This window comes from Microtus pennsylvanicus, chromosome 2 (assembly GCF_037038515.1).
Source record: "Microtus pennsylvanicus isolate mMicPen1 chromosome 2, mMicPen1.hap1, whole genome shotgun sequence".
NCBI lineage: Eukaryota > Metazoa > Chordata > Mammalia > Rodentia > Cricetidae > Microtus > Microtus pennsylvanicus.
Window position 1 is genome coordinate 110,873,917 of NC_134580.1, and position 8,393 is coordinate 110,882,309.

General features: G+C 47.6%; 1 pseudogene; it reads right to left on the minus strand.

Moving 5' to 3' along the window:
- Nucleotides 1–996: 996 nt before the first annotated feature.
- Nucleotides 997–1,885, minus strand: LOC142844363 (ubiquitin-conjugating enzyme E2 S-like; annotated as a pseudogene).
- Nucleotides 1,886–8,393: the final 6,508 nt, after the last annotated feature.

The window sequence follows — 8,393 nt, forward strand, 5'->3', positions numbered from 1 at the left end:
GCTTGGTCTCGTTGTCGTGATAAAATGCCTGTCAGAAGCAACTTACGCAAGACAGGGTTTATTTTGGATTATGGTTGAAGGGTGCAGTCTATCATGAAAGGGATCTGGCGCCAGAAGCAGGAGCAGACGACAGACGGTCACATTGCATCCAGGCAGGAAGCAGGGATACATGCGCATCTTCCCCATTTTGTTCCGTCTGGGACCCCAACCCGCAGAACGACAATACCTGCATCTAGAGTGGGTCTGCTGGCCTCAGTTACCCTTATTTAGACAGTCTTCCCAGACGTGCTCAGAGATTTGTTTCCATGGGGGTTCTAAATCCCATCAAACTGACAGTCAAGATTAACCATCCCATGTTTCTTCCCAGACAAACAAATACTCAAAATCCCTGATTCAAATCTGCCCCTGGAGGAACCGGCCTAGGCAGAGCTGCGTCTCTTGTCCCCTTCTCTTCTGGATGGGCTTGATTGCCTTTGGAGCTGGGCTGACCCAAGCTGCACACCTGAGCCAAGCTGAGCTCTTCAGGTTCTTTCTGCCTACAGTCTAGTACCAGACAAGGGGGACACTGGGTAGTAACTACAGGAGGGGGAGGGCCATATGTACCACGTGAGCAAGAGCTGCTCAGGGAGACCTGTCAATCAGAGACCTGCTCTTGACTCCCGCCGAGCTGAAACTCGGCTACTGATTTCCTCTGTCTTACAAGCTAGTTCTGTCCTTAGTTGTTTATCTTCTTTTCCAGCTTTATTTAGAAAAACAAATCCAGGTTCGGGTGCTCCTCTTCTCCCACCCTGCTGCAAATTAAATAACTTAGACACCGTGGGAGGGGACAGAACAGAAGGAAGGGAGGGAGGGAGGGAGGGAGGGAGGGAGGGAGGGAGGGAGGGAGGGAGAGCCCACTAGTCTCCGCAGTGCCGGCCTCCTGTCTGACATTTTCTTGACTGCTTAATTATCTTGCTGGCCTGAGCCTGCATGCTGCCATGGGATCTTTGGCTTCTCCTAGACCACTGGGGTCATAAGGTCAGTGGGAGAGGCTTTAGCCATGCTGAGGTCCCAGGTAGCGTCAGCCCTCCAGCTGCTGGTACTGCTTGCGTACTGGGTAGACCACTGGCAACCTCCTCTTCGTAGTTCTCCAAGCAGCGCCCACCTTCCTGAGTGCCGATTCTGGGTTAGGGTGCCCCAGTAGGCACTCGGTCAGCAGCACATATCCGATGCCCACCTCAGCCATCCAGTTCCTCTTGAATATGTTGGCACGGATCTCACCCCTGGCGCGCCCACATTTGGCTGGAAGTTCTTAGACAGTAGCCTTGGGTGGGGAGGCAGGAAAGTCTTTGCTGGGTAGGATCTTCATACTGAACAGACCTCAGGCACGAGGATTCTCCTCAGGGCCCTGAATGTCGGTAAGGACCTCCTTTCTGGGGAAGACCTTATCACCACCAGGTGGGTCGGAAGTCAGTGTCACCTGCTCCTTGTACACCTGGTGGCCGGTGTAAGAAGGCAGATTCTCTAGCAGGAGTTCCTGCACTCCTCTGACCTCCGGCAGAGGTGGGGTTCCAACTGCTGTCTGCTGTGGCCCCAGGAAGGTTCCCCCCCCCCCCCCCCCCCCGGCCCACCTCCACTCATCACTACCTTCTACTCCAGCCACAAAACACTGGATAGGTTACTTCTGCTTAGCTGCACGGGCTAGCTCTGTCAGATTTTATCCCATCCCGTCAAAGAGTCAATTAATCCAGGAAAACACCATAAAAACACACCCACGCTGTCAGTGAGCCAGGAAGACCAACCCCACTGCACTTGTAGGAATGTCTTTCTCACAGCCCTGAAGGTATAATGAGCGGTAATCTCCCCCTCAGGTCAGTGAGCAAGACGTCACCTACCCTCCAGCCATCCGTAAAAATTGGCCTGAAGACCTGGTTGGCACAAAAGGCCAGATGCTTCTGCTTGATCTAGGACGACCTAGAAAGGAACAGTGTATTCTCTAATTGTCTTAGATAGGACAGTGACGCCTCACCAAGCTGCTCTGGATTGAGAGATAACGGGGCAGGAGCCAGGAGCCCAGGCAGGCCCATGTGCAAAAGCAGGGACAGTTCTGACTTGCTGTCAGCCACGGTCCTCAAATCCCTAGCTCCTGGCCTTTGCTCTTGGGCCTCGTGTGCATGGCTGGACAGCAGCTTTCAGCACGATGCTGCTGATGGGGAGGCATCAGCCCTTGGCCAAACACATTTTCTTTCCACAGTTTCCCGGTTCCTAAAATTCTCACCCTGCGGTGTTTTGGCTGTGTTGTTTATAGAGTATGGTGGCAAGGGCACAGTTGTGTCACCGCAGAGGTACAGAGAAGCCTGGAAGGAGAGGCACTGCCCACATGTTTCTGCAGTCTGGGTGGGCCATAAATTCAGTGACCCAGGCTAGGTCACTGAGCCCCTCGCTGCCACTCGGTTGCCACAGACCGTCCCAGAGCTGGTCCTGCCAAGGCCACCAAGCATCTGAGGAGGCAAATGCTAGCTAGACCCAGGACAACCTTTCCAGGGTTGGTACTACTACACTAAGCAGGCTGGGCCCTCCCACATCAATCGTTAGTCAAGAAAATGTCCTGCAGGGTCGCTTACGGGCCAATCTGGTGAAAGCCTTTTCTCAGCTGAGGTTCCCTCTTCCCAGATGACCCTAGATTGGGTCAAGTTGACAGAACACCAAACAGAACTCCAAGGTTGGCCTTGAAATTTCTGTGTTGCTAAGGCTCATCCGGCCTTGAATGACTGACTGTCCTGTTTCCATCTCCCAAAAGTCGAGATGACAGGCATTGGACACTGTCCTTGGCTACAGATCCGTTTGAATAAGCTCTCGGGGGGCTCATAACATTTGAGAGCCACTTAATTAAGAAGGAGAAACAGCTGTCATCATAAACTAAGAAAAATACTGTCTGCATGGAGTTCCAGGACAGCCGGGGCCACACAAAGAAACCGTTTCAGAAAACAAAACCAACCAAACAAATAAAATAAAATAAAAATAAGCTAAGAAAAATACTGATGGTTTTTTAAAGTAATTTGCCAATAGTCAGTAGCCTCAGGAAATTTATTATAAATACAACTTCGGGGGGGGGGGGGGAATCAGAGAGATGCTCAGTAGTCAGAAGTATGTAGTACTCTTCCGGAGACACGAATCCAGCACCTACACTCACAGAGTGCTTGCTCTTCCAGAGGACCCGAATCCAGGCAGCTACACTCACATGCGCACACATTACACCTCGTCCCAGGATTAAAAACTAAATACTTTAAAAGAAATACAAGCTTTAAACTTGGAAGCCCACAGCTTGGGATGGTGATGTATTATTTATAATGTATCATGACTAAGAAAGAGCACACGCTTGAGTTCATCTGGACAGTGGGCACAGTCTAACTGTGCATCCTTGTGGTTCATCAAGTCGTGTTATCACCCAACTCAAGGCAATTTGCTTTCATTTGGTAATGAGGATGGAACCTAGAGTCTCAAACATGCTAAGCACATGTACCACTAAACTATGCCACAGTCTGTTCCACCTTCAGATTAAACTAAGCACACACTAACAGTTTTGTCTATAAACCAGATGAGGTGATACATGTCTGTAACCCCAGCACTCAGTAGGCTGAGGCAGGAGGATCATGACTTTGAGACCAGCCTAGGATACACACCCTATTATCAAACAACAAAAAGAGTTTTCTTTTATGAAAGCCATTTTGAGTTCAAGGTTGGAGGGAATTGGAGCTTATAGGCTGGTATATTACATAGTGAGGAAGAATGTGGCTAGCTTTAGGTCTTTCTCAGAAGGGAAAGTCATCAGGACCTCTTGATTTTGGTCATAGCAGAACACTCACTGTTCTCTATGAAAAACATAAAATTGAAAGGGAAAAAAATACAACAACAACAAAAACCCAACAACCAGGGCCAGGGATGTACCCCAGTGGTAAAGAGCTGGCCTAGAACGTATAAGACCTTGGATTTGAACCCTAGATTCCCCTCCTACCAAAAAAGAGCATGGTGGTGGAGGGAAGCAAGCAAGGAAAGAACTTGGGCATAGAGAGAGGTACACTACACACCTACAATCTTAATTTTGGGGAGGCTGAGATAGGATTGGGAACTGAACTGTAGGGTAGCATGAGCTATACAGTAAGAGTCTTTCTCAAAATCATAAACAAACAGAGTTTCTGGGGGTAAAGATGTAAGAAGACTAGGTTCTTCCAGGAAAGCTGAGGTGTTGTGAGCCTCCAGGGCCTCTAGTTTAGGTAAGAAGCAACCCTGGAGAGTCCCCCATTCCTTTGTAGCTTTTGTCTTCTGGGAAACTCTTCTTCCCTTCTCCCCTCCCTTCCACAAACCACTAAATAAATATCCAATTCCATTCTGTATGGTGTGCCTATCTGTCTTCCATCTTTCTGCCGGCAAATCTCACCCACGGCCGCCACATGGAGACCTGCTGCGTGGTCTCATGCGCTGTCCCTGCTTGGGACTGGCTGCTTTTGGGGTCCCGCAGCAAGCTGCCGGGGACTTACAGCAAATCCATTACAACTTTTACTTTTACCTTTTGTTTTGTTGTTCTTTTTTCCTTTGCTGAGAACTGTTTTTTGTTTGTTTGTTTCTGTTTCATTGTGAAGGATGTTTGGTTGGGTGCTTTACACCAGCCGCTGGCATCCATTCTAAAATGTTTGAGTGGAACTTTCCATCCCAGGCCCCTCCCCTGGGAGTTGCCCCAGTCCAGACTCCACCTCCCCGAAAAAGCCTGCCAAAAGGTGACCCCCTCCCCAGGGAGGATCAAGACCACTTCCACAGGCTATTTAAGCTGCCCCCAAAGGCCGGGCGTGTGGTCTTCCTGGTTTTCTTTTCCCTTGGCTTATTTTCCAGGAGAGCCACCCAGGAGCGCTGGCAACCATTAATCCTGGGCTTTTTCTAATTTGGTTTAATTTGGTCTGATTTGAATCATTGTGTCTGTGGAGAGGTTTGTTGGGTCACAAAAACTTTACAAAGGACTGTACAGGACTCAATACAATGTATTTCTTTACTTTTTCCTTTTCAATGTTTTGAGAAGAGGTCTGTCTGCGTAGGTCAATCTAGTCTGAAACTATGTAACCCAGACTAGCCTCAAATTTGTGATCCTCCTGTCTCAGTCTCCTGAATTCTAGGCTCACAGGTGTGTACCTCCACACGTGGCAAAGGAATACATTTCTAAGAGCAGCACTTCAATGTGTATGAAAATGAGGGTACTGAGATTCAGGATGTCCCACCTGGGGCTACTCAAGTACCCTGATGGGTGGTTAGCACTCCTGGTCAAGGGACTAAATTCCAACAATTTGCTTTAAGGGTGTTAAAGAGCTTCATGCCATAAAGCAGAGCTGTGGTTCTCAACCTTCCTAATGCTGTAACCCTCATGTTGTACTGACCCCCAACCATAAAATTATTTTCCTGGCTACTTCATAACTGTAATTTTATTACTGTTATGAATCATAATATAAATATCTGATATACAGGCTATCTGATATTCGACCCATTGTGAACGGGTCATTCAGCTCCCAAGGGGTCGTGACCCACAGGTGGGGAACCACTGAAGTAGAATGTGCTCTAGTGAGGCAGGCAGAAGCTGGGTTTCTGGGTAGAAAGAGGCGGAAGGAAGCAGAAACCAAGGACGAAAGTAGTTGCTCTTTGTTCTCCTGAGGTTCCTTGTGAGGCTTCTTAGGTAGAAGAGGGATCTGGAGACAGTACCAGGCTTCTGAAGGTCATCTTTTGATGTGGCCATCAGCTGCCTCATCTGGATTTCTTGGAAGATCAGATTAAAAGCTTCCTGGTTAGCTACATCTTGGTGACTGGAACACAAATAAATACTCATTGACTCCAGTTAGTCTTTTAGCCTGGACTGAGGCCTAATGGTTCTAAACAAAAGCCTCCTGTGGTTTCTATTAACCATTCTCTTGAGAGGTGGGCTCCTTTTTGTGAAAACTTCAGACACTGGCTCCTGTGTTGTGGGGAAATTCTCCAGTTTAAGGCATTTGCAAGGACTTACTGATGACAGTTCTTTATAATAAAAGCTGGTAGGAAACAGCACATCAGTGTGTCTCAGAGGAAAGGGAACAGAAGGACAGCCCCTTTGAGGGACATGTACACCATTGGGGACCTCATTTTGTATTATAGCTTCCCATATGAGGCAAGGTAGGGTGTGTTACCTCCTTTTAACTGACCAGGGGCAGCACCAGCCACAGGAACTGAAGACCTGCAGCATCTCAGACAGGGCCTTAGCACTTTGGCTCTCTCTTGAGTCTGTGCAGTTGGCCATAGCAGAGAGAGCTGTGGGAACCCCGAAATGTGAGCCTATTCCACCTTGTCTGAAGGTCAGAGAGTTCGAGCTTATTTTGCTTTTTCAAAGTTGTTGACAACAGGTGTGGCTACAAAACAAGATATCCTGACCTAGCATGTGGTTACTTGGTGTCCTGGACATGAAAATGGCCCACAGACGTGGATCTGCTCCACCCTAAGCAAAGGTCAGAGAATTCAAGCATGCTTCTGCTTCTTTTTTTGAAATAGGAGGTTTGACTTAGGGAGTGGCTGCCTGCACAATACTTGGTCTAGGGTGTCTTCACTGTCCCAAACGTCAAATACTTTTACTCAGGAGTTAATGATGTTTCAAGTATGGGAGCAGTAACTGTTCTGGTTGTCCTTTGTATCATGTTTTTAAAGTAGTCTTTTGCCCGCTGGGTGGTGGTGGAGGCGGCGCACACCTTTAATCCCAGCACTTGGGAGGCAGAGACAGGTGGATCTCTGTGTATTCAATGCCAGCCTGGTCTACAGAGCTAGTGCCAGGACTGGCTCCAAAGCTATACCGAGAAACCCTGTCTCAAAACCAGGGAAGGGGAGGTAGTCTTTTGCCTTCTTCCTCCCTTTTGTATTGGGGTATAAAACTGAATGAAAAATAAATGTGGGTGAACTCAGAACTCGGATTTCAGCATGCAGTATTCGCTGAGCTGCCCTCCTGGTACTCTCCTATGCCTCTGTGTTTCTTTCTTTTTTTATTTTATTTTTTTAATTAATTAAATAATTTATTTATTAAAGATTTCTGTCTCTTCCCCGCCACCGCCTCCCATTTCCCTCCCCCTCCTCCAATCAAGTCCCCCTCCCTCGTTAGCTCAAAGAGCAACCAGGGTTCCCTGCCCTGTGGGAAGTCCAAGGACCACTCACCTCCATCCAGGTCTAGTAAGGTGAGCATCCAAACTGCCTAGGCTCCCACAAAGCCAGTACGTCTGTGTTTCTTTCTTATCTGTTCCTCCTACCTAACATTTCTAACCCTCAAGCCCCTACCCTGGAATGTACAAACCCACCTTAGCAAGGATTGTGGCAGAATCACCCAACAAGGTGATTCCTGACAGAGAAGCATCTTAGATAATGAGCCTAGCAGGTGCATCTCTTCTCCATCAATGGCTAGGACGCATGTGAGTGAGTATCTTAATTACATATCTCTCTTCACTTAGATTTCATTAGTGGGTTTTCCCTTTGGTCGCCTTTTAAGCAAGCCCTGTAGCATGAGACATGCTGACACTGGGGTTAGCATAGCACACACAAATTGTGCTTCTAAAATGCATGCAGGCAGGTGGGAAAGAGAAAACAAAATAATAAAATGCATGAAGGATTTGGGCACAGATATCCAGGTGAGGACTGCCTGCTTGATCTTCGTTAGCAATTTTCATATATATATATATATTATATTATTATATATTACTGATGGAGGAAGGTCATTGGCTAATAAAGGAACTGCCTTGGCCCTTTTTTATTGATTAGGACATAGGTAGGTGGAGTAAACAGAACAGAATGCCGGGAGGAAGAGGAAGTGAGGTCAGACTCGACAGCTCTCCTCTCCAGAGCAGACGCCTCAGAGAGAAGCCATGCTCCCTGCTCCCAGGATGAAGCTCCGACCCAGGATGGACTTAGGCTAGAATCTTCCCGGTAAGACCGGTGCTATACAGATGATAAGAAATGGGCTAGTCCAGGTGCGAGAGTTAGCCTAGAAGAGGCTAGGTAGAAATGAGCCAAGCGGTGTTTAAATGAATACAGTGTCTGTGTAATTATTTCGGGGCATAAGCTAGCCGAGCAGGCGGCTGGGGTGTTGGGGACGCAGCCCCGCCGCTCCTTATTACTACATATTACTATTATTTTGTTATATATATTATAATATATTATTTTGTGTGTATATATATATATATACACACACAAAAATAATTCACTAATTTAATATACCCTGGCTTAGCAATGTTGGGAGACATAGGCTCATGAAAGCTAGGCGAGTACATCAGCATTGAGCCGCATCCCCAGGCCTCCTGTGTATATATGTACACACATATGCTACAGTGTGCATACAGAAGTCAGAGGACAACTTTGGGGAGCAGGTT